Here is a 27855-nt window from a genome sequence, read left to right on the forward strand (position 1 = left end):
TTGTACAACTTTCTAAAAATATATATTTAGTTGCCTTGAACATTTTTTTTTAATTAATTAGTTTATTTATTTATTTTTGGCTGTGTTGGGTCTTCGTTTCTGTGCAAGGGCTTTCTCTAGTTGTGGCAAGTGGGGGCCACTCTTCATCATGGTGCACGGGCCTCTCACTATCGCGGCCTCTCTTGTTGTGGAGCACAGGCTCCAGACGCGCAGGCTCAGTAGTTGTGGCTCACGGGCCCAGTTGCTCTGCAGCATGTGGGATCTTCCCAGATCAGGGCTCGAACCCGTGTCCTCTGCATTAGCAGGCAGATTCTCAACCACTGCGCCACCAGGGAAGCCCTATTCAGTTGCTTTGAAATGGTAGATTATTATAAAACTAGACCCTATCTTATCCACTCACAAAAGAATTAAAACTAAATAGACTAGACTTTAATGTAAGACCTGAAACCATGAAACTCCTAGAAGAAAGCATAGGAAAAATGCTTCTTGGTATGAGTCCTAGAAGTAATTTTGGATATGACACCTAAAGCACAGCAACAAATCAAAACTACACAAGTGGGACTACATCAACATAAAAAGCTCTGGACAGCAAAGGAAACAATAAACAAAGTGAAAAGACAACCTATGAAATAGAACAAAAATATTCACAAACCATATATCTGATAATGGGTTAATATACAATCTCTCTTTAGAAATACGGCATCTGAGTAAAGACATTAATGGGACAAGAGAGAGAGGCCTGAGTATACACTCACTCATTCACTTACCTATCAAAGATTTTAAACAGTTCTAATTTTTGTCACATCTCTGCTAAGCACTGAAATATGAGTGCTTAAAATATGAGTGAAAGTGTTACTCTCCCAAAGAGATTCAGAATAACTAATATATTTTCATTGTTTTAGTCATCAATTACACAAATGTTCTACCAGTATTAATTGAATGAAGATCATCTTCCAAAAGGAGTATAAAAAAGCACATAATTTCTACAAAAAATTCGAGAAAGAACTGCATTTATTAAAAATTTCAATATCACCAAGAAGGAATTCACTTCTTATAACGTTTTCTATTTTACCTCATAGTATCTGAGTCATTTTCAAATTCTTATTGTGTGTTTTTTAAAGAGTTGTTATGGAGTTTGAGTACAGAGATTCATTCTTATCTAGATGTAGTGAGATTTTTTTCTTATTGATTTTTAAAATTATTTTCTTCCCCTCTAAGATGGAAGTTGCCTTAACAATCCTTCTTAGACTTACAAAAGAGAACCAGCACAAGCAGAGAGAGGTTGGTTGTTCTCTTCCTAAGAAACAGGAATTTTGTAATGAGAGCACATAACAGAATCTCCCTGAGTGCAGAAGAAGAGCTTAGCTTTCCAACTCTGCATGGGAAATGATTCACTAATTAGTAGTCCTAAATGTTAGGGGAAGAGAAATGGAGAAATAAAAGCCGTTTATATGGTATTTTGTGTGTGATGAAAGTGTTGTATGAAACTTCGCTTCTTCATGGAAAATACCGTTCTGTAAAAACCTGGTCCTATAAACTGTTAAGTGGGTTCCTACAGTTGCAGACTGATTAAAACCCAGCCGGTAAAGCTAAAATAAACAAATGCCACCTGCTGCTGGAACAGGTGTTTGTGTCCCCATTTAGAAATCAAACTAAATGAGAGGATGCAGAGGGGTTAGAAGAGACCACTGTCTGGATTACCAGGATCCTGGCATTCTGTAATTCATTGCTGTTTGTACTTGAACTTAATACTGGGGATTTTGATTTGCCAGGTTAGCTGATGATGCCTTGAGGATTAAACTTCAATATAATTAAGAAAGCCTCTACCTTCTCCTGGTAGGATTCCCACACTCAGTGCTGGCATTTTGTCCCCTTGTTTTTATTGTTGACCTCTCTCTTCACCCTGCACTACTTAGAAATCAATTACAGGGCACAAATTAAGGAGAGTTCCTTTCACCTCCTAACAACAAATGAAAAGACACTACATGCAGGATAAATTAAAAAACAGAATATATTGGATAGCATGCTATGAAATTTAATGAGTACCTTTTAAATATCATTGTGTTATGTGATATTGGGTTCTTTTCTCCTCTCACTTTTTTTTCCTCTATTTCATTCCTCACCACTTTTCTAGCACACTTGCCATTTGCTGAAAGCAGGAAAAAAAATGTTACTCTCATTGTTTTAAAGACTTTGGGCCTCTTCTTTTCTCCTTAAATAATATAAATGCATGAAATTCATTTTAGAGTGGTTTTGAGAAAGTGTAATTGGTAGATTCAAGAAACCTTGGGGGCAAATAATTTCCCAAACATATTTTCAATAGTTGCTTCTTTAGGATGAATCTAAGTTATTTTATAGATATTGTTGTAAGATCATATAAATAAGTAAATAGGATATTGTTTTAACTATTTCAAAGTGCTTTATGAATACAAAAGGAAGTTGAAATAGAAGTGCTGTTTGAAGCCCATTGGGAATAGACACCACATTAAGTTGCAAGACATCTGCCAAGGACTTGCAAAAGAAGGTATAAGGGTGGTTTTGTGACCCTTAAAACCTTCTGGAAGGAAGTAGGGATTAAGAAAAAAGAGCTTTTAGGACACTACTTGATAGCTGATTATTTACACCGTTAAGTTTTGGGATCTTAGTGGCAGTATGTGCAACTCCAACCTAGAAAATAGGAAGAACAAAACGTAGCTGTTGACTGCTTCGACAGCAAAGCAAAGGAGAAGTGGCTGCCTTGAGCAACTTGTGTGCCCAAATTTTCTCAGGGAAGACAGTGTGGAGTGTTTACCTTTGACCAGATTTGGACCATGATCAACAAACATAAGCAATAACAATACTCGAACCTGTAGATTCATGGAGGGATGTTTTAGTTACAGTAATGTTAGATTGTTGTTGTAAAGACACACACCCTACACTTTCAGAGTCTTAACAAAATAAAATTTTATTTCTGCTCATATTAAGTCCAGGCAAGTAGGAAGAAGGCTTTCTTCCTTGTAATCATTTCGGAATTCAAGGCCCCGCTATTTCATGGCCACTTTAGACTTTTAGACTCTTTCTCCACTTTCAGCTTGGTACTGGAAAGGCACATCTTCTTATCCACTTTGATCCAGAACTGATATATATTAGGTCTTTTCAGATCACAAGGCCCACATAGATGCAAAAGGAATGCCCCAAAATGTAGGCCCTGGCTAAGACACCACTGCAGTTCTACAGTATGAAAGAGGAGTATACCTCTTTGGTGGTTAGCTATCAATTTCCTCAATAAGGAAGCATAAACTAATATAAGGAATTTTAGGTGCTTCAGTGCTGATGAAGATGTAAAGAGTCATGGAAAAGAGAGAGGTCCTCAGGCTTCTTAGTGGTATGGATGTATGAAATGACCTCCAAGTGGGCATGTGAGTGAATTTCCAAGGAATTCAATACAGCACCATTAAAAGAAAGTGTCAGCATTAAAGGCTTTCAGTAGCCAAAGTAAACATTTAGTTCAGTGTTGGTCCAATTCCTTCCATGTTTCCTAAACTCTCTTCCTTTTCTACTTCCCTCACCCTCAATCCTAGACCCTACACTGTTGGAGTCAAAAAGGAAAAAGAAAAAAAAGCTGATAACAAAATGTACAATAGAAAGAAATAAAAGTGGAGAGAGAAAAGGGGCTACACCCCCCCCATTTTAATCCTAAAGCATTCTCAATGGAGATACTGAGAGTAGCATGCAATACAGTTTAAGATTGTATCTTATTTTAATATATACTGGATTAGATATTAATTACTACCCAGAGAAGTTCTGATTACTTGAAAGTAAGAAAAAAATAAAAATAAAACACTAATCTTTAATTTCAATCAGTAACATGGGAAAACCCTGCTCCAGAGAATGAATTTAAAGGAACAGTGAAAAAACAATAGTCGATTTATGATTACATCCCATGAACTGTGCTTTAATCAGAGAATGGGATAAATAAGAGGTGTTGTGTTGACTATATGAGAGAAAGCCTTTCACAGGTATGAAGTTAAATGTTGTAGTTGATCAGTGTTCTTGTTAGATGTGAACTGATTTCCATACCTATAGTATTTATTAATTATATATAATTATATTTAATACACTTTTCTTCCTTAGTATACAAAATGAGCATTATTTACTCTTTGGTGATTTATGATTTGGAGGGTTTCAGAATCATTTTAAAGTAATATAATTTAAAAAGAAATAGGACATAGAAAAATTCACTCTCTTCTTAAGCCTTTCCTAACACTTTTCTTCCTCTTTTCCAAGTAGAATTAATCCATCTTTCTTGCCTTTTACTCTGTAACTTGTGCGTATCTGTCCTTCCTGTTGTACTTGAGCATTTAGAAGGCAGTGACCTCTGGGTGTGGAGAAAAGGGAACCCTCTTTCACTGTTGGTGGTAATGTAAATTGGTACAGCCACTATGGAGAACAGTATGGAGGTTCCTTAAAAACTAAAACTAGAACCACCATATGACCCAGCAATCCTACTCCTGGGCATATATTCATAGAAAACCATAATTACAAAATTTACATGCACCCCAAAGTTCATTGTAGCACTATTTACAATAGCTCGGACATGGAAGCAATCTAAATGTCCATCAACAGAGGAATGGATAAAGAACTGGCACATATATACAATGGAATATTATTCAGCCATAGAAAGAAACGAAATTGAGTTATTTGTAGTGAGGGGGATGGACCTAGAGACTGTCAAACAGAGTGAAGTAAGTCAGAAAGAGAAAAATAAATACCGTATAATTACACATATATATGGAATCTAAAAAAAAAAAAAAAATGTTTCTGAAGGACCTAGGGGCAAGACAGGAATAAAGACGCAGACGTAGAGAATGGACTTGAGGACACGGGGAGGGGGAAGGGTAAGCTGGGACAAAGTGAGAGAGTGGCATGGACTTATATATACTACCAAACATAAAATAGATAGCTAGTGGGAAGCAGCCGCATAGCACAGGGAGATCAGCTCGGTGCTTTGTGACCACCTAGAAGGGTGGGATAGGGATGGTGGGAGGGAGACTCAAGAGGGAGGAGATATGGGGATATATGTATATGTATAAATGATTCACTTTGTTATAAAGCAGAAACTAACACACCATTGTAAAGCAATTATACTCCAGTAAAGATGTTAGAAAAAAAGAAAAAAGAACGAAATTGAGTTATTGGTAATGAGGTGGATGGACCTAGAGTCTGTCATACAGAGTGAAGTAAGTCAGAAAGAGAAAAACAAATACCGTATGCTAATATACGTATATGGAATCAAAAAAACGGTACTCATGAACCTAGTGGCAGGGCAGGAATAAAGAAGCAGATGTAGAGAACGGACTTGAGGACACAGAGAAGGAAGGAGAAGCTAGGACGACGTGAGAAAGTAACACTGACATATATACTCTACCAAATGTAAAATGGGTAGCTAGTGAGAAGCTGCTGCATAGTACAAGAGATCAGCTCGATGCTTTGTGACCGCCTAGAGAGGTGGGATAGGGAGGGTGGGGGGGAGGTTCATGAAGGAAGGGATGTGGGGATATATGTATACATACAGGTAATTCACTTTGTTGTATAGCAGTAACAAACACAATATTGTAAAGCAATTATACTCCAATAAAGATATTAAAAAAAAAAAAAAGGCAGTGACCTCTGAATTTCCTTTATTGTCAAAAATATCTGATATGTAGGTGGCCTGGTAAATAGAAAGACTCACTGATTTGAAAAAGAGGCTGAAAGTTGAGGTTTTATAACCTGAAATTATCTTTTTTTTTTCTTTTAATGAATTACTATTCTCTCTTAAAAGTGGAACACAGAAAAAAAATCAGTTAATTGAGGCTTTTGGATCTTAAGTTCCTATTAATCAAAGTTTTAATGAATATAGACATAGAAGACAGATAAAGACTTTGACAAGATGCCTCTCTCGATATCATAATGAAGGTTAATATGTAAAAAGTCCCTATAGTAGAGACCCTGTGGGAGATATAGCTCATAAGTGTTCCCTACATAATCAGAATTCTGTGTTTCTTTCTCTTTTACATGACAATTTCAAAGTGATACTGAGCTGAACAACCTAAGGAAAGGATTAGTCCAAGAAGGAATGATATTTCCAATAGGGTATGTACCCTTGGAAAAAAGTTATCACACTTCAAGCTTGGTAGTGGTTAAGCTCCACGCTCAGAAGAATTTCCTGGGTATACTTAACCTCTTCCAATTTGTAAAATCTGTAACGTCATTTACCTTCAAAGTCAAATTATAATGGCTTTCATATCCAAATTGAGAAAACAGCCTCTTTTAATAAATTATTTTGTTATTAAACCACACGTGTCTTTTTGTTAAATTTTAAATTAAATTTATTTAAGATTTCTGATACTTTACAAAGAAGTCAGCATGAAAGAAACTCTAAACTTAATCTGTTGCCATTGTCAACCTAATTGATTATCTTAGGGAAGCAGGTTGTATAGGAATGACAGAGTATGATTTGAAAGAAGTATATTATCAAGGTGTTAAGTTAACTATGAAATAATAGTAGAGCTTCTAAATGTTCAGAGTCCTTCTGCTAAATGTGAAAAGAAAGTAAATGCAATATGCTCAGTATTTTTTCATATATTCCTTTGTCTTTGGAGGTCACCAAAATTATTCCTATTTGCCAATTTTCTTCCTATTAGGTAGCACATCAGAGTAACTGCCTTGTTGAATTTCTTTGATGCTATATGTTTATGACATGCTGGACTTTTAGTGCTTGAGGCTGTTTCTAACACATTCTCTAATTATGTTTAAATAGGAGCTGGCTCTTGTATAAAACAGCAAATCTGGTTTTTTAGAGCAGAACAGTTAAAACTGCATTGATGCAAATCCAAGGAGAGTGAGGTTAAACTTGAAGCCAGTTTAGCCAAGTACAACAGTGCAAGAGAGAAGCAATTAATTCTTCCATATTTTCCAGGGGGCATATTTCAGTGCTTCCATATTTTGGCCTCCCTTAAATACTTCTTTCCTTTAACATGTGTGCAACTCATCACTGGCCAGTACCCTTTCAAGTAGACAACCTCAGCAATTTAAACGCAGACACATTGGGCTTTGCTGTTCTTGTTCAGTGATTGTAAGACACACAATTTGCCATTTGCCATCATTCTCTCTACAACCAATACCAAAAACTAGGTTTGTCTGTGACTCCCTATACTATTTTTTTTTCTGAATCTAAATATATATTACTAAATGACTGACAGAACACTCCTATCATGAAAATAACATCAAAGAGAGAAAAGAGACAGGGACTTTAATTTAAATTTGTTCCCCAACTCATGGCATGCATTTAAGCAAATCTCTTAAACTTTGAGTCTTAGTTTTACTATTCATAAAATAAGAACGTAGGTTGAATTATTTCTTTTTCCCCCAAACTGGCCAACTGTTCGATGATGATGATGATGATGTTTATTTAATTACCATAGCTTTCTGTTTATTTTCTTTCATTGAAATATTAACTTTATACAGTAACATGTCCAAATCTTGTGTACAATTCAAGGAATTTTTAAATATGCATAGACCACTTAGACAAAGTATAGATTTCCAGCCCCCAGTGGGCTCCCTGGTTTCGCCACTGAGTCCATATTCCTCACTACTATCTTCACTTCCGACCCATAGCTTAGTTTTTCCTGCTTTTGAACGTTATGTAAATAGAATCATTCAGTATGTGCTTTTATTGGTGCTTGGCTTCTATTGTTCAACAATATGTCTTTGAAAGTCATCCACACTCTGATGAGTAGCAATAGCTTGTTCTTTTTCATTGTGGTGTTGTATCCCATTGTGTGCGTATACCATTAGAGTTGTTTTCAGTGTTTGGCTATCAAGAATAAGGCAGCTGGTAACATTTTTGAGTGTGTCTTTCATAAAATAAACAATTATTTTGAGGGAGGAGATATATAACCAGAAACAGAATTACTGAATCATAGGTTGATCATATGTTCAACTTTAGTAATACTTCTTTATACCTATTCTGTTATTTACCTTAGATTTTTCTTTAAATTATTGTTTTCAAATCTTAGCAAACTTATGGTTGTGTAATGGTGTACTACTATGTTTTTTTAAAGATTTTAACATTTTTACTTAAAAATATATTTAATACCTCTGAAACAGTAGGTTTGATGTGGTAATTTTTTTTAATTTACATTAAGATAGATCTAAAAATATCACACTGCAAAATATCCATCTATATAGAACTTTAAATACTCTCATGTTAACCACATTTGTTCTAGATGATCTGTTTCTAGGTCACTTCTCTGAGAAATTTTAACTCTAAAAGAGAAGATTTCTACTATATAATCAACATTTTTAATAAAATCATAAGTATAAGTAGTCATGATTTCACAACTAAAGAAAGTTTGAAAAAAAAAACATTTCTAAAATATATATACCCAATACTATTAGGAGTTAATATGAGAAAGCTAGTTTTGAGATATCTATGATTACAACATAACTCTTGTGGCAGGTTTTTGGTCTAGTATTAGCTAACGACTCTGTCAGTCATGTATGATTCCATGGCTACAGCTGATTGCAGGACAGGTGGTCACAGATCTGGGTTTCTTAATATCCATGGAGAGGGAGGACCCAAACTCCAGAAGCCAGGAGGCCACAGTTAACAACCATCAAGATGGGGGGGCAGCTAAGGGGGTTTGACCCACAGGGGATTGAGGAGATGTCATTCCATTCCTAGGGACAAAATAGACCATTAATAAAGCTGTTGTTTAACATCTATAAAGAGAGACAGAGAATAAAAAGGAAAAGGCAGGAATGCAAGATCAGGAAACAGTCATGCCACCTCCCCAAAAAAGTCACAATCTCTTTCTAAGTTTCCAGATCTGAGTCAATGTTGTGATCCAGAATCATATCATTGAATAGTAGCCAGGCCTGTAATAGGAAGGATCCTGTCATAGGTCCTTCTACAAAGGGAAATACGGCCATTTACTCTGGTAATTATACACTACGGAAAAGGGAATACCCTGATCTTACCAAAGAAGGTCAAGGAGAGGTTTTAGAACTTGTCCCTTCTCCCACACCACAATAGTATATCTAAAACCATATTTCATCTTAGAAGGTGGGGACAGCAGAGATTAGTGCCACCATTAAAGAATTAAAGTATACAGCGGTGATGGCCCCTTTTGTATCTCCATTTACTTTGCCTGTGTGGCCTCTGCAGACACTGGCTGGGTCCCAGAGAGTGATGGTAGATGACTAAAGGCTAAACCAAGTAGTGGTCTCAACCACAACTGCTGTGGTAGATGAGACGTCAGTGCTAGAACACATTAATAAGGTTTCAGGAACATGATAGGTGGCCATTGAGTTGTTAAATATGTTTTGAACTTCAGTTACAATAGGGGATCAGAAACAGGTTGCACTCCTGTGAGATAGACAATATTTATTTACAGTTTTACTTCAGGGCTATTAACTCTCCTGCTCTCTTTTATAATAGAGTCTGAAGAGATCTGGACTTCCAATAAACCCCCAGAGACCACTACACTGATCCCTCACGTCAGTGAATTTATTTGGGTTGAGCAGGACAAGAAAAAGATGGCTAGTGTGCAGGCGGCCTTCATAGGACACATGTATTTCAGAGAATGAGGGATTAACTCTACAAAGATTCATGGATGTGTCTGTTCAGCAACCAATGACATTTGTGGGGGTCCTTTGGTCAGGTATTCCCTCCAAAGTAAAAGATAAATTGCTGCATAATGCATGCCCAAACACCAACAAGCAAGCATAGTACCTGTTAGGCCTTTATTGATTCTGGAAGAATCACATTCCACTTCTACTCATACCATTCAGGCCAAATACCTGGTGACACAGAATCTTGCTGGCCTTGAGTGGATCTATATCAGGAAAGGGCTCTGCAGTAGGTCCAGGCTGTGGTGCAAACAGCTCTGGGTCATACCAGCCTACAGATCCTTTGAATTGGGAAGTATCTAAAGTATGAAAAGATGATGCATGACCAAATGGGAAAATCACAGCAGCAGCCTTATAGAATGCTGAAATGGCCTCCTTAAAGACATGGCTAAAGTAACAGTCAGAGGTAACACTGAGAAAGAGTGGTATCCCATCCCTCAGAATGGAGTGTATGCACTCAGACATAGATCTCTGTATGATTCTGTGTCCTCAAAAGAAAGAATACATACAAATGAAGGGGTGGAAGCAGGTGTGATCATATCACTGTCACTGCTAAAGCACATTGGAGAAGTCTTTACTTCCTTTCCCCACAAATCTGGGCTCTGCAAAGTTGTAGGCTCTGGTCCCCAAGAGTGGTGCATGCTGGGCAGGGGACAGGATAAGGTCTCCTTTGATATACTAGTTGTAGCTACTGCCATGACATTTTGGATTCCTGGTGACTAGGAATCAGGAGGTGAGCAGCGCAGTCACCATCCTAGCAGTGGTCAATAATAATACTGAGCAGCAAGACAATGCAGGGCTGTATTAATACAGTGGGGCAGTGAGGAATATCTGTGTAATACGGCTGAACCTCTTGGTGCCTCCATACTCCCTTACTGTATTATAAATGTGAACAAACCCATGTGACAAACCTGGCCTAAGAAGGTGCTATGGTCTGAATGTTTGTGCCATGCCACTCCCCACAACTTCATATGTTGAAGCTTTAATCCTCAAGGTGATAGTGTTAGGAGGTGGGGCCTTTGAGAGGTAATTAATCATTAGGGTGACACCCTCATGAATGGGATTAGTGCCTTTATAAGAAGACACAGGAGAAGGATGATCTTTCTCTCTCTCTCCATGTGAGCACATAGGAAGAAGGCTGTCATCTGTAAACCAGGAAGAGAATTCTTACCAGAACCTGGCTACACTGGCACTCTGATCTTGGACTTTCAGTCTCCAGAACTGTGAGAAAATAAATGGTTTATTTTAAGCCACTCATCTTATGATATATTGTTACAGTGGCCCAAACAAACTAAAACAGAAAGTTATGATTATCAAGCGTTAAGAACGCTCAGTAAAGAAGTGTTATAACACCAAGTTGACCACTGAGACTGGGGAGGTGATAGACAAAGGGAAGGAATTTTGAGTGGATATTGTAGGAGGGAGTTGATAAGCACCTGTTGTGATACAGACATCAACTACAGCAATGGGTCAGTATTTGGTCCCACTAATGTCTCAAGTTTCCCCTTAAGAAGAAAAGCCCATGGAAACTTTGGAGGAGCTGGCCATGAAAATGCCTCTCTCAGATCTCTTACAGCAGCAGGGAAGGGGAAGGGTTGCTATGAAATTAATTTCAGCTGCTGACTCTGAAATCCATCACCAAGTTTGCACCAAAACCACAATTTCCCTTAGCTGCTTCAAACTATCAACCAAGCACAGTAGGGATATGAATGAAGGCTCTTTCTGAGAGCCACCAGATTTTTCTGACCAACAGCTTAGGATCAAGAACACTGACAGCCTTGCCAAAACTTTTTCGAATTGCACAGCATTCGAAGACCTCCCTTTCTTCCTTTTTCCCTTTCTTCATAAGAGGCAGACCATCATCATGGTCAGAAGGTTCTCCCACCCTTCTCTGGAGCTGTCCTCATCTTTCCCTTCATAAACCTCTTATGTATCTAACCTCATCTTGGAGTCAGCTTCTTGGAGGGTACAGACTAATTTATAGGTGTTTCCAAGCACACCCTCACTCATTATACATAATTTTTTGGAAAACTTCATATCCATCATTACGTACCAGTTTATTGGCATTAATTTTTTGGATGTGTTTTTGTGTTTTAGACATACAGTAATAAAGACCAAATAGCAGATCCTAAATCAGCCTAAGTATAAAGGAGAGAAGAGGATAGAGTGGGTATAAAACAAGGGATGAACTAATTTTCTTTCCTTTATAACTATTACAGGCTAAATTATTGGCAGGATATTGCAATTTTAACAAGAAATAATTTTCTTCTTTTAAAATTTTGTTTCGTAATTCCACATTCTCTAAGTCAATGATTTTCTTTTTTTAAATGATAGATAAAAATGAATGTAAAATAATTTATTTTGTGAGATACCTACCGGCCTTTATTTAGTTTGTCAAAAAATAACATCATTCACCTGCCTTTGAATATTTATATTTTTGTCCAGTGCTTGAGACAATTTGTATTTTTTCTTTTGTTGTCACTTTCACTCGGAGTCAATATTTTCAAGGCAGTTGGTTTGGTTTTGAGGTTTAGCCTTTTGTCACAGAACAAAACCAAAGTTGCTTGTCACAAAGCAAGTGTATATGCATACACATTTAGGGTATATACACATATACTTAGGATCTGGTACTTAAGATAGATAGATAGATAGATAGATGATAGATAGATAGAGAGGTAGATAGATAGGTAGATAGATAGATGATAGATAATGAACTCATATGTGGTTCCTGCTTTGAACATACCGACAATTCAGAGACTGTTATAGAGAGACTTGCAATTTGCCCAAGGTCACAAAACATTTTTTATGTCACTTCAGATTCACTGTTATTTTAATGGTAGACTTCTATTTATTGCCTAAGTTCAGCTACTTCTTGAGTCGTTTCCACATTAAATTTATACTTGTTGATAAAGCGGTTAAAGACTGAAGCAGGCCATCTCCCAAATAAAAGTAGGTACCCAGGCTCCACTTGTTTTTCAACACTCCATAGAAAATTATCTTGGTTTATAATCAATGAGACAGCTTCCATCAGCTTCCTGCTTCTTGTACTCCTTTCCCAGAGAGGAAGAAAGATTGAAGAAAGAAACAGCATGTGTAGCCTAGTCCTTGGAGCATTTGTCCTCAGGACAAATGTTTTTCTCTGGTCATTCAGATGGTAAATGTACCAGTAAAATCAGTCCTTGAAACGGAAGCTTTCAAAAGTCTAGCTGTGCTGGTCATGGCATGTGTTTGTGTGTCCAATTGAACAAGTGTGTTTTAGAGAATTCATTTGACTTCAGTGTTGAGACATGTCACCAAGTGAGGACTATCAGAAACAAAGATGACATATTTAACTCTGTCTGATTTCTGTACCTCTGTATCCAGTGGTTTTGGAGTTGAGGAAGAGAGAGGAGAATTACTATTGATAATTTTAAGCCCACTCTAAATGCCTGATAAAACAGCAGCCATGTTGTAATAAAGAGGCAATGAGAATGGGAACAAACAAAATAACAGTAAGGCTAGGAAAGGTGAAAGACAGAGGCAGTCTGGGTAACAGATGCCTTGAGTGGCATTGAGTGGTTGTAACAAGGACAGTAATTGCCTCACTCTAAAATTCACCTTTTATGATAAAAGTAAACTTTCTTTAACTACTGTTAGGTTTCCTCTTTAAGTTGGAAGCAATTCTACAGCATAGCTAAATATAAAGTATATTCGGATTTGCAAGACAAATTTACATTTATTCATTTACTCACTCACTCATTCATTCTTTCAAGAACTAGGAATATTATTCCACTTCACATATTTTAGTTTGGAATACACTTATTAATTTTGCATCTTTTTTTACCAGAATGAAACTTTATTTTCTGCTGTATCCTAGTGCTTAGGACACTTTCTGCTATAAATAGGTGCTTAATAAATAATCACTGGGTAAATAAGTAATATATTATTAAGTTATCTGCCAGCAACGAGGTATATGAAGAAAATATGAAGAAGATACATGAAAACTCACAAATACAATTCAGGGTTATAGGAATGATATATTTTAGTTGTAGGTGAAAAGTATGAATAGGGTACAATAAAAGGAACAGTTTTCCTTTTCACAATCCACTGATCTGAATATACTCCAATGTCATCCCTGTGGGTATCAGACTATTATCTGTTTTAATGACTTTTTGAAATATAATTGAAGTACAGAAGATATTTAAATTGTACAATTTGATCAGTTTTGGAATATGTTTTGGCTTGTAAAATCATCACCATAATCAAAATAGCAAACATTTTCATCATCCCAAAAAAGTTCTTTGTTCCCTTTTCTAATCCCATTCCTTCCTTCAGCTCTGTCTTCAGTTTATGACTAATCTGCTTTTGGTCATTCTAAACTAGTTTGCATTTTCTCTAATTTTATATTAGTGGTTCATGGCGTATGTATTTGTCTTCAGTTCGCTTTCTTCTCTCAACATAATAATTTTGAGACTCATCATCTATGTTGTTGTGTATCAACTTTTTTTTAATTGCTGAAAGTATTCCACTGTAAGAATATACTATAATTTGTGGACAATTGGATAGAATATACATGATAATTTGTGGACAGTTGGATCATTTCTAGTTTTGAGCTATTGCAAATAAAGTTGTTATAAATATTTTTGTATAGTCTTTGTTTTGTATGGATAGATGCTTTTGTTTCTCTTGGCTAAATAGCTAGGAGTCGGTTGTCTCAGGCATATGATTGGGTATGTCCACATTTGGAGAGACTGCCAAATGTTTTGTAGTATGGTTGTACCATTTTACCTTCCCTTCAGCATTGTATAAGAGGTCCCATTGACCAAGAAAATATTTGAAGCGATTATAGTTGAAAACTTCCCTAATATGGGAAAGGAAATAGTTAATCAAGTCCAGGAAGCACAGAGAGTCCCATACAGGATAAATACAAGGAGAAACATGCCAAGACACACATTAATCAAACTATCAAAAATTAAACACAAAGAAAAAATATTAAAAGCAGCAAGGGAAAAAAAAAAAAAAAAAAGAGGTCCCATTGCCCCACATCCTTGCCAACACTTGATGTTTCCTATGTTTTTTAGCTATTTTAGCTATTTTTAAAAAAATATGTAGTAGTATCTACTACGGTTTTAGTTGGCATTTCCTTGGTAACTAATGATTTCAATCATTTTTTTTCACATTCTCATTGTTTTCTGGATTCTTTAATGAAGTGTCTGGTAAAATTTTTAGAATGATAAACACAGATTTAAGGGTGGTGGTCCCCCTGAAGAGTATAAAGGAAAATGTGATGAGAAAAATACACATTGTGGTTTTTAAGTATCATTAGTGCTTTGTTTGGTAAATTTGATGGTGGGTAAATTTTCTATTATTATTTGCGATTAACTGTTTATTTAAAAGATGAAAGAAAATTGTTGCTAACGAGCATCTGGGAAATAGTCAAAGGTAACTTCTATATCTCATACCTAAAAGATGTTTTGATAGAATTTATACACAATGAGAGCTGATGAATTCATGGACTTCAATCTAAAAATAAAGTTTCTAATTCTTAATATGATTAATTTCTTAATATAATTAATTTCTATGCAGTAAAGCTTTAATAAAAATATTTTGAGTGTTTGAAAGGCACCTATGTATATGGATATGCAGTCAAGTGTCAAAAATGTTCATGACTGCAATATATTCTGAGAATATATTGTACTATCTACATAGTTATAATGATGTGATAAGCAAAACAAAAATGACTGAAAATACAAAAGAGGTGTCCTTTTTTCTCTCCAAGTTAAAGGATTGGATTCTTGAGCTTCTTATGATGTATACTCTTGTGCATAAATCTTTGAAGTTGACCAATAGAAAAATACAAAATCATGTTAATCCCTATATTTTATGGAAATTAGATGAGGCAACCTGAATCCTTTAACACAGGGCAATTATAGGATTCTGGGGCACAAAGTTTTTCACATCTTAAAAGATTAGATCTTATGTGTGCTACTCTTGACAGCTATGAGGCTTAAGTTAAAAAATGAATGCTGCATGCAAATTCCTTGAATCTGAGTTTGAAAAAAATCATGGTTATTTCAGAGCCTCTACATTTAATGGAATGAAATTAACAACTGCCTTAATAGGCTAAACAAACAAACAAAAAAATGATCCATGCTTTGATTAAAAGGAACGAGAATAGAAGAAATGGGAAACAAAGATTGAGTTAACTCAGCTGATTACATTGCAAAGTTCTGAGTCCCTGGTCAGAACTCTATTCCTACAGGCTCAGCCCTACCAGGGCCCAATATCTGCTAGGATCCAGTAATGAATTTTCCCTGTTCCTGCCTTCACCAGTTCCTGCTCTATGGTCTCTATACTTGCCTTAGGTATCTCACACATCCACAACTCTACTGTAAAAGTGTCTCTTGTGATGCCTCATATCTAAGCCAATAAACATTACATTAGGAATGAGGAGCTACTTAAGACCTACATTTTCAAAGTCTACGTTTTCAAGAATATGCTCTTCAAGATGACTCAGTAAAATAGTGATTGACAACTTTCAAAAAGAAAGATACAGTGTCTTCCCTGGTGACGCAGTGGTTGAGAATCTGCCTGCCAATGCAGGGGACACAGGTTCGCGCCCTGGTCTGGGAAGATCCCACATGCCGCAGAGCAACTAGTCCCATGAGCCACAACTACTGAGCCTGCGCGTCTGGAGCCTGTGCTCCGCAACAAGAGAGGCCGCGGTAGTGAGAGGCCCGCGCACCGCAATGAAGAGTGGCCCCCGCTTGCCACAACTAGAGAAAGCCCTCGCACAGAAACGAAGACCCAACACAGCCAAAAATAAATAAATAAATAAATTTAAAGAAAGATACAGTGTCTAGGTATAGTGACTTGAATACCAGATGTTTGTAAATATTTTATTGTGTAACTGTTTTCTCCTCTGAGAGATTAATTTACAACCTAATGAATTGGGATGAAAAGCATTGTCTCTGGATGTGTACTTATATTGTTAACTCTCCAAAGTACAAAAATATTTTCTAATCTACTCTATATGGCAGAAATATAAATGCCTTCCCTTTTTTATCATTTAAAATAAGGTTTAAAAATAAAATTGCCTAGGACATTAGAAATAATTGTATGGGTACGAATTTTTTCCCTAAGTTATTATACAAAGGCATATTGGATAGGAAAACTGATTTTTATGTGAATAGAAATGAGAGGCAGTAACAATTTTAGAAACAATGTTTAAAAGGGAAAAAAAGGCAAAAGTTATATTTCCTCAGTGTGCACAAAAATGTATAAATTGTATAATATTCATAGAGAACAGAAATATAGAGTCAGCTAGTACAGCACCCATGCTCACTGCACAAAGGAGAAAACTGACACTGTGTGGGGTTTAGTGATGGACCAAGGATCTCAGAACCCTTGAGAGTAGAGCAAGAATTGGACCTCAGGTCCTCTCACCCATAACTGTTGACATAATCCTCCTATAGAACCCTTTTGATTTACAGTACAAAAAGAAGGAAATTGAGAGAGAAGTAGGTAACAAGAATACAGAATACCTGGTATCACCTTTTGCCTTTTTTTTTCCATTTAAACATTGTTTCTAAAATTGTTACTCCCTCTCATTTCTATTCACATAAAAATCAGTTTTCCTATCCAATATGCCTTAGTATAATAACTTAGGGAAAAAATTCGTACCCATACAATTATTTCTAATGTCCTAGGCAATTTTATTTTTAAATCTTATTTTAAATGATAAAAAAGGGAAGGCATTTATATTTCTGCCATATAGAGTAGGTTAGAAAATATTTTTGTACTTTGGAGAGTTAACAATATAAGTACACATACAGAGACAATACTTGAAAATTAGGTATTATTTCACTGAATTTATGACAGCCCATTTCCTTAGTATTTTCATCTGTAATAAAACCTTTCTGAAGGGACAATTGTTGGGGGAGGGGGTGGAAAGCATCTTAGAAATGTTATTCGACTTTCTACAATTATCTTTTTAAAAAGCAGCACTGTGTCTCAAGCAAGGGATTTTACAAATTACAATTTTTGACTCACTCTACTCTCATAGAACAACTTAAAGTTTTGACAGGTTCTCAAATTGCAATTACTGGAATAATTACAGGTATTCCCTGCTTTTCGAAAATTCACTTCACGGCACTTCACTTTTGCAAAAGACCTACATTAGAACTAAAATAGTATTCAGTGTTTGTTTTGGAGTGAGCCATTATAAAGGCAGTGTGCACCCCAAGCAGTGAGAATGATGCCGCCAGGCTCCTTCCCCAGGAACTACACTCAGCATCTCGGCATCAAGTCACCATAGCTTTGAACTGTGTCTGTGAGCAGCTGTACTTTATCTAGATTTATTTGTGCATCCCTTAGCAAGATGTATCTTAGGTAATTGCTTTTTCCCTTTACACCATTTCGGCTTAGGAAGGGTTTCAAAGGAACACTCTACTTTCGAATAGTGGGGGAAAACTATTTGATCTAACAATAATTGTATTTTTGAGAAAAAACATAAAAATTTGCCCCAACAATGTTTTGGATAAAAAAATAAATGTTTTAAGCAATTATTGTTTAAATATTCATAAGTATTCTTATCAATATAGAGGTTCTCAATTCCTCAGTGTAGAATTTTCAATGTTCCAATTGTGCCCTGGGAAGTCTAGTAAAATAGCTATACTGTATGTTGAAATCCATATGCTATCTATATGTTTTAGTATTATAATGACATATAATTATTTTTTACATTCATATATTATCAAATATATTTTCCTATGTAAACTATTTAATTTCTCCTTTTCTGCATCTTTCCCAAATTTACTGAAGAAATTCAGTTGCACCTTCTTCCTTACTCTTAAGAACCTGAACTTGACATTATTGTTCTATCTATTTACCATATTTACATATTTAATTCCTGCCTTCCCACCGAAGAAGTCAGCTGTCCTACATCTATAAAATGTCTTACTGTCATTTTATATCCTGGGTGAATATTTTCATTGTGATATCTGGTAAGGTTGAAATAAGTACTGAGTTCCAAGTTAGCAGAAGTGATTTGTGCTATTTACACACTGCTTTCTATAGGTAAAATATAATCTTGCTCTAATAATTTTTCTCCTGTAAAATATATGTCTTAGACTGGGTTGCCACTGGCAAGCAGAGTTTGAGACAAGGGCTTTGTAGCCCTTTGAAACTTTGTAGGAGTTTCAAAGACAGAAGTTGGAGATTGGGGACAGTAAAATAGATATGAGGGAAAGTCGATACTGTGGTATATACTCCAGTTCGTCAAATAGTAGGCAATTGAGACTCAGTCTTGCTGGATCTTTTGAGAAACTGTCTAGAACATGCATAACAATGATCTATAGAGGCAGAGAAGAGGAGAGAGAACATCCTTTGGTCCCTGTCATCAATTGTTCAATGATTGCTATGTAAGTGTTTCCTAACACTTCCAAGACACACATGATTGAATCCTGCACAGTTTATGGCAGAAGTCCAGGGAATTTAGGGAAAGATGTATGAAGCAGTGAGTCAAGGTGCTGTCAGTGACAACTATGACAAGCTGCTTGCTACGTAAAGCAAGAGATGATGTAAAAGGTGGGCTGAGATGATGTGAGGTAGGAAGTTGTGGAGGTTTTTATTTTGGGGGGTGTTCAAATTATGATTCATTTTCCTTAATAGTTACAAAGACTATTCAAATGATTTATGTAATATTGCATGAGTGTGGTATCTTGTTCTTTATAAAGAATTGTTTCATTTCATCTATGTTGTCAAATTTGTATGTTTGGAATTGTTCCAAGTACTCCCTTATTATTCATTTGTGGTCTGCAGAGTCTCTATCGATATTTTTTTTTAATTCCTGATATTCATAAATTTTATCTTATTTTCTTTTTCATTGTCAGTCTTACTTATTCATAATTTTTATCTTATTTTCTTTTTCATTGTCAGTCTTACTGTAGTCTTACTTTTCCATTTTATTAATCTTTTAATAAACCAGCTTTTTGTTTTCTTAATTTTCTGTATTTTTTTGTTTTCAATTTTAATAATTTCTGTTCTTTATTATTTTCTTTATTCTGCTTGGTTTGGGTTTATTTTTACCTTTTTCTAAGTTCTTATGGTAAGAGTTTAGACTATTAATCTGATATTTTTTCATTTTTCTAGTACATGCATTAATTCTATCAATTTACCTCTTGGCACTGATTTAGCTATCCCACAATTATTATGTGATGCATTTTCACTTTCTAGAGTTCAATGTATTTTTAAAAAGTTCCCTTTGAGTCTTCCTCTTTGACCCATGTATTATTTAGTAGTGTGCAGTTTTGTTTCCAAGTGTTTGGATATTTTCTTTAATTTTTCTGTTATTGTTTTTAAATTAGATACCATTATTGTTTGAGAGCACAGTCTGTATGATAGAAATAATTTTTAAATGTTCAGGTTTGTTTTATGGCACAATATAAAGTCTATTTTCCTATGTCTTCCAGGGGCAATTGATAATAGTATATATTCTGCTCTTGTTGGATGGAATGTTCTATAATTCTTGATTGTCCTATTGGTGGATGGTGTTTTTAAGTTCCTCTATATCCTTGCTGACTTGGCTAGTTATTCTATCAATTGCTTAGAGGAACGTTGAACTTTCCAGATTTAACTGTATATTTGTCTATTTCTCCTTTCAGTTCTATCAATTGTGGCTTCACATATTTTGCAGTTCTGCTATGTCTTCTTGGTGGAATTACCCTATTATATTATAAAATACCCCTCTCTTTCTTTGATAATTTTCTTTAATCTGAAGCTGACTCTATCTGATATTAATCTAGTCACTCGTTTTCCTTTGATCAATGTTTCTATGATACATAATTTTTCATCTATTTCAAACTGCCTATTTTGTTATATTTGAATAAATATAACATTTCATGTTTGTGTCTGTTACCTGTGTATAGTATTATAAAATAGCCCAAGTCCTTGGAAAGTATCATCCTACCAATTTCTAAGGAAACAATAATTCCTGTTGTGTTATCTGAAGATTACCTCAATTGGGGTAAAAACTTTGCTAAAATTGGCTTATCTGTTCTTTGGTCCTATTCTTAAGGAGTATGGGGTGTCACGTGCCTCTGATGTGGGTTTTCAGGAAGTTTTGATCACATGCTCAATTTCTTAAATCTTATTTGTACACGTTTTGAAAAGTCAAATTGTTGATGCCTCATTCTTCAGTCAGAGTTATATTAAATAATCTCAACAAGTAGCTATACCTTAGTTTTCACCACAGTATATGGAAGGAGAATCAGCGTTTAGCAACCCTTTCCAAGGAAGGTCAGTGTCTCCTCACACTAATATAGAATGAATTATGAGTTTCCCTTTGGAGAAGAAGCTGTGTTTATTTTAACTGGTCCACAGAGGACACGAATTAAAGTCACTGATCAATAAGCAGAGTCACATGATAAATATTTAAAGATTTGTCCATCAGTTTCCTGCAGAAAATAACTCTGGGAGTTAACCTCTGTAATTTATAATTCTGCATATTTCTTATTGCTCATAGATTGTATTATGTTATATTTTTAATTTTTAAATTTGCTCTAACAATACATGAATGCATATTCTTGTTACAAATAGTCAAACAACAGGAAAGTATATATACCCAACTTGATTTTTCCCACTTCCTTCTCTTACCCAATCCAATATCCCTCCTGAAATGTCCCTTAGAAAACAAACTTATGGTTACCAAAGGGGAAAGCTTGGGGGGGGGGGGGGAAGTGATAAATTAGGAGTTTGGGATTAAGAGATACCAACTAATATATATAAAATAAACAACAAGGACCAACAAGGACATACTATATGGCACAGAGAACTATATTCAATATCTTGCAATAATCTATAATGGAAAAGAATCTGAAATAACTGAATCACTTTGCTGTACACCTGAAACTAACACAACACTGGAAATCAACTATACTTATTGATTGTTTGATTTGTAAAAAATATATAATGTTGATCGTTCAGTGTATTTTTTCCATTAAACAAATGTTCAAGTTGTCAGTTTTGAAAACAAAAGGTATCTCTCATTGCCAGACATGCAGAATTGTTAACAACTGACATAGGATAGACACTAATTAAAAAGAACACAGACCATAAACAACTAAAATAGCTATAATAAGGCACATGAGCTGAATATAGGTCCCATATATTATCATTTTTGATCATTTTCAAATACTATGTATATTAGGTCTTCTTTGTGTATTCTTTCATTGTTCTTTCAGCCCTAAAAACTCCTTCTAAGCTCTTGTGATGAAAACACAGTTTCTAAAAACTTTATGTCTGTCACAACTGATTTGACCAAATGGTAGTCTCTATCTTTGACCCAACTAACTAGGTTTATATCAAAGGTACCATCTAGATCTAAAGGAGATCCCTGATTTTATTTATCTTTCCCTATTGATGTGTCTTTCTCAACAGATCTCATTTAAATCCAATATTACTTTTCCATTGCTTCTGAAATCCTTGCATTCTTCAATAAATTAGTCTCTCTTAAAATCTTCTGGAAGGAGAAACAAAGAAAGGCTACCTAGGACCAGATTAGACTTTATGGTTCTTAATCTCTCTTCTACATGCTGCCTAAAGTTGACCAGAAGCTTAACATGGTTTACAGTAAAGGGTTTTATCTCTGTGATTAAATTTGCAGTGATCTAAAAAATCAGATATGTTTTGCCAAAGCAATCCTCAGACCCATTAAAATAGCCTTCAGGGCCTGGATTAAACTAGTCCTAGAGCATACTCTATTTAAATAAATAGCTTGCTTAATCAAATAATAGCTCCCCTAAAGAGCTCACTCAGTGAATGAACCTTTTCCTCTTAGGATTCCTTTTACTGCACCCAGATGTAATTTCTTTGCAAATTGCCTCTGGCAATATTTTTTTCTTTTGTCTTAATGTACAGATTTTTAAATTTTATATTCATTTACCATAGTCTTCAGTGATTCCTCACTGAAGGGTTTTCTGTTGAGTAATATTTTACTCTATGTGAATCAACTATCCTCTCTACCTGACCTAATATACCTAAGCAATCATTTTAAGTAAGATAGTACTGTGGTATACACAGCAACAATTGATCAAATAGCTCCCATTGCTTAAATTATTTTTGATTATTAACCAGGGCATTTACTTCAGGTTAGTGGAGATTTTACTAAGCATGCTAGCAGAGCCCATTTACCGAATAGGATATTTGCCTCTACAGCACTATTTGTCCACAAAGCTGGTTAAGTCAAACCACTCAGAAGAATCTCCGACAATTCGGATTCAGCCATTAGAAGATCTACTCTGGAGATATTGTTTAGTTTGTTTATTTTTATCATTTTTTGTGTGTTTGTTTTTGACCACAACTGCCTCACAGTTGTGTGAATTCCCCTATTCACAAATAACTTAATCTTCTGCAGTTTCTGTTTCCCAATCAATAAAATAGTAACAAACCTCTATATTTTACAGTGCTGCTAAAATGATTCATTATGCCCAAAATAGTACATCACGCTTAGTAAATGATTAAGGAATGTGGATCTCTTCCCCCTGACCCTTATTTGTCTATTCATACTCTCCCTACCCCTCCTTCTCTCTGTCCCTCATCTCCCTCTCTCTCTCTCAGTTCTTTTTTCTCTTCTTCACCTAATAAGCAAAGTATCATTTTGCTTCCTCCTACTTTTGAATCTGTATTTTTAGCCAAATTTGCAAGGTAGAATGACACAAGATTAGCTATTTGTGATGATGTTACATACCTAAACAGTTCAGGAAACTGCCTGTCATATAGTCGTTGCTTAGTAAATCCTGGTTCTGTTCTGTGTCACGACAAAGAAAGAATCAAATTCATTCAAGTTGTGGTTGATTTTAGTTGGTGCTGTGGTAGTTGTTATGGTTATGATTGTTGTTGCATATGCGAGATTCTTGATAATTTTGTTTTGCTTGCGTTTTTGCCTAAGGGAGCATCTTTGTGACATTCTCTTCAAAAACATTACTCAAATTTAGTTGACATTTTACAGTGATATTTGAAAAATTACTCATAAGTGGTGTTTTTTTAACCATTATTGTTATTGTCATTGTCATTGGAAATGTTACCTAGTCCAAGCTCGCTCTGCTCGCAGCACGACAGGCCAGTAAATCAGAGACGAGGCGTTGAGGCAAAGAATACTACGAAAAGCGGGCAGACCGAGAAGGTGGCAGACTAAAGTCTCAAAATAACATCTTACCGGGGTTTGGATGCCAGTTTCTTTTATAGCACAGAGAGGGGGAGGAAATGAGGAAGTAAAGTAAAAAGGCCATAAATTTTGCAAATATCCCCTGGAATGGCTAGCCTCAGGGAGGAGATATGTTAATTTCTTCTTTCTTGTAGCCATCCACAGGTGTACAGGGTCCAGATGTTTGCCTGAACAAAGGCACTTTCGTTTAACATTCAGACAGGGGGGCAGTGTTACCGGAGGCAGGACATTATGTATAGACAGTATCTTTTTAGTGAACAAAAGCAGCAGAAAGCAAAGGTTAAAGTAAAAGAAACAGATCCAACATGTAGTCAGATTTGGCTCTTCCCTGTTACAGAAATAAGCATTTAAGTGGGTTTCTTACATTTACTCATTGCTTAATATAATCCAGGAACTATGCCAAGAACATTACGTATACTGTTGTACTTAATCCCTCAAAAATTTTAAGAAAGCAGGAGCTGAGACCTAAAGAGGTTAAATACATTGAATATTTATCTAAAACTATATAGTTAATGAGTGGCACATCCAGAATTGCAACCCAGGACCGTCATCTTCAACCAAAACTTTTAAAAGGATCATGTGACATCTACAGTTCAGCATTTGCAACAAAGGGTGTTGTCACTTAACTCCTTTGTCTCCTTTACCTTAACTACCTCACTTCAAATTCCCTTTATCCATTTTTCATAACTATCCAAAGTGATGTATTTAAGATATAAATCTTATTGTGACCCTTATTTTTTCTTCCTAAAGTCCATCTATGGCTCCTCATTTTCTCAGCATAAATTCCAGTCTCCAAATCAGTACTGGATCTCTTTATAAAATGTTCTCTATTTACCATCTACACGTGCCACGTTAAACTATTTGCACTTCTCCCCCCAAATCATGATCCCTCCAGATGGCTGACATTTGTACATGTTGTTCCCTCTGCCTGGACTTCTCTCCCATCCCTCATTCCCTAATACCTACTCATCTTTCAAGACTAAGTCTGTCTATTACCTACTCAAGGAAGCTGTCTTTGATTGACCAGGGCTGAGTGAGGTATCCCATAACTGGTTGCTCTCAGAACACCTGGAGCAAATTTCCACTCTAGCATGAATTCCACTGTTGGTGAATTTGTCTGTTTTATACAAAAGGATATGATCTGCTTGAAGGCAGGATTGTGTTTTATTCTCTTAACACAATGCCTGTCACAGAGCTGGAATTTACAAAGCAATCAGTTGATTAGAACTGAATGAAATTAAATGCCTACTGGAAAAATACTGCCAAATCCGGATTTTCAATTATGTTACTGGTTCCACATAAGACCACTGAGGGACTTGTTCCCTGGGATTTCTCTGTAAGATTGGAGCCATCCTGATGCTATGATGTGGGAAGGAAGGCTCTGCTTCTATCAGAGGCTAAGAGCTTGATGTTCCGGACTCAAGGATGTCAAGGGTAATGAAAAAAATAATATCAATCTGCAAATTTTCAGACACAATGAGCCAGGACCTTCAACATCAAGAAGACCAGAGACATCAAAAGGATCCTTATAACGTGGGAATTAGTCATAGAGAAACCAAGAACTACTGAGTAAAAGGAACAGTATCAGAGAAAATGCAGATTTAACTACTTTGCTGTGTATTCTTCAAATTTGATTGTGTTTCTACTTTGACAAGACTCATTCTCAATGTATCAAGAATGCAACCCTAAAAACAACCACCAAGTATTACGACTGTCACGTGTTTTGCATATAGTTAAATTAGTTTTCAATCTTACCAAGCAAAAACATCTTGAGGTTGTATTAACTAAAGTTCCCACTTCAATTTCCATCCTTTCAGCTGAAGTAAAATGCAACTGTCAGTAGATATGGGTGTTGGATGTAATTACATACAAGTCTACTACAGCAGAAGAATGTCAGATTTTCCCCTGCCTAATAATTCTCATTATTCTGTCTGGATCCTGCTGAAGTCTCTTAGGGTAATTTTGAGAAGGAGAGTCCAAAATGGACATCACATTTCTAGTCATCACATTTTTAATAGGAAGATGATTTCTCTAATGGAAGTTTACTCTCTTTTCTGTCACTACGACTTTATTTGCAAGGAATGGTGAAGGAGATATTTATAACATCCCTCTTTCTGAGTTTCTACAGTCAGCTTTTCCATTATAGAATAGATAGCAAGTATACTGTACTTTATGCAACTGCCAGTGGAGTCCTGTTTAACTCATCCTATCAGTTTGCATTAATTAATGCAAGAGTAAGAAGGATTGGAAAGTTGGCAGCCCAGCATTTCTGAAGCCTGAGATTCCTTAGTCAGTAAATGTATATCTCAAATTGGTATATTAGGTTATCAAAGAAGTTTTATAAACCTGGGGACTGAGAGTAAGCAGGATCTACACCTTGCTGGATTTATCCTTGCATGCTAATGTATTCGTAGAAGAATTTTATTCATCAGTTGCTATAGATAATGTTCTCTAGACAGGCCATTATTATTATTATTTTCTTGAAACCATGGTAGATGATTTGTTTAGTTTTGACATAAGTTGGATTATTTGGATTCCACAATCATACCTTTCATATGCAGTACTGCATCTTCTTAAAACAAACTCAGTAAAGACAGATTTAATATGGATTTGCCCCTAGCAGTCTGTCAGCATTCTTGAATATTTTATTATCAGAACTAACAATAATAATTTCCCAAGTCCCAAGTTTATGCTGGTAGCTGAGCTGAAATCACATTTAAGAATGATCCATACCTTTTTAGGTCAACATCTAAATGAGAAGAAAGAGAAAAGGTGAAGGCAAGGGACTTTAGACCATGAAATTTGCCAGCCAGTGATTATATACCCTTACATCTCCTATGACATGATAGACACAAGCCTGCTCTAATTGCTTTTAGGAAAATGTTTATAGGACACTGAGGTTTTGAACACAAATAGTTTCAAAATGTTTACAATCAGTGCTCCTAGAGAGAGTATTTACCCACTGAAATTAGGTATTGCAGTTTAAAACAGTGGTTGGGAATAGAGTACACTAAGGTGAATTTGGGAGAACAAATGTAATTATTTGGTTTCAGTTTCAGTTGGACTTCGTGCATAAATATGCTGACTGTTGTAACCAAGTTAAAAAAAGACAGAGACTCTTGTTTTACAACCTCTTCAAGGACCTGTTCTCCAGTTTTGGTTACCAATCTCAATCTTCAATAAAACGCATTGGTGCTGGAGGGGGATTCCAACAAGACCAGGTATCTTAGCCCTTGAGAAAAATGAAAATATACAAACAAGATAGCAAATACCATGGGAAAGATAAAATATAGAAAAATAACATTAGTTTTTAACTAACGGACACCTCTTTTTCCCAGCTCTTTGGCTGAACATTGATCACTTCTTCAAATGATTTTGCAGTATTGTTTTTTACATTTAAAATATAAAGATATAATGTAAAGATAATGTAGATTTTTCTCTTTGGGGTTTGATCAAAATTTGTTTTTGTTAGTGATAACAAAACATGGTAAGTTTCTCTGAGCTTAGTAACTCAACCGTTGATGAGATGTACACTTTAAAAAATGTTATCAAATCAGGAAAACCTCTATCAAAAAAAGAACTGCATCTGTATTAATTTGACATATAATGGAACTGAATTGTTCACTTACTATTTTACATGTCTGATGACAGGAGAAACTTCAAGAGCTTCTCCCTCTGGACATTTCCAACCTTGTTTTTTCTCTACCAGCCATATACTTCTGGCTACTATTGCAATCACACCTCAGGTCATAAACTTTTGAGTACTAACATAGGTGCAATGGCACAGTGCATGGTATAAGTGTTCTTAGGAGCCATTCCTATACCAGGATGGCTAGCTAACAATACATACATGGACCGCATAAATACAGCCCATTAAATTTAAATTAAAAGTATCTCCAACTCAGCATTGTTTACATTAATCAAAGAAAAGGGACTTCCCTGGTGGTGCAGTGGTTAAGAATCCGCCTGCCACTGCAGGGTACACGAGTTCAATCCCT

At 35.7% G+C, this 27855-nt stretch overlaps 1 long non-coding RNA gene across 1 annotated transcript in view; it reads left to right on the forward strand.

The window, feature by feature from the left end:
• Positions 1-22807, forward strand: part of LOC309662143 — a 455958-nt gene extending 433151 nt beyond the window's left edge. Inside the window, exon 2 of the long non-coding RNA XR_014264533.1 lies at positions 121-22807. This is a non-coding gene — a long non-coding RNA (uncharacterized lncRNA). The remainder of the gene's footprint in view (positions 1-120) is intronic.
• Positions 22808-27855: the final 5048 nt, after the last annotated feature.

Source organism: Balaenoptera physalus, assembly GCF_965194825.1.
Source record: "Balaenoptera physalus genome assembly, chromosome: 5".
Taxonomy (NCBI): domain Eukaryota; kingdom Metazoa; phylum Chordata; class Mammalia; order Artiodactyla; family Balaenopteridae; genus Balaenoptera; species Balaenoptera physalus.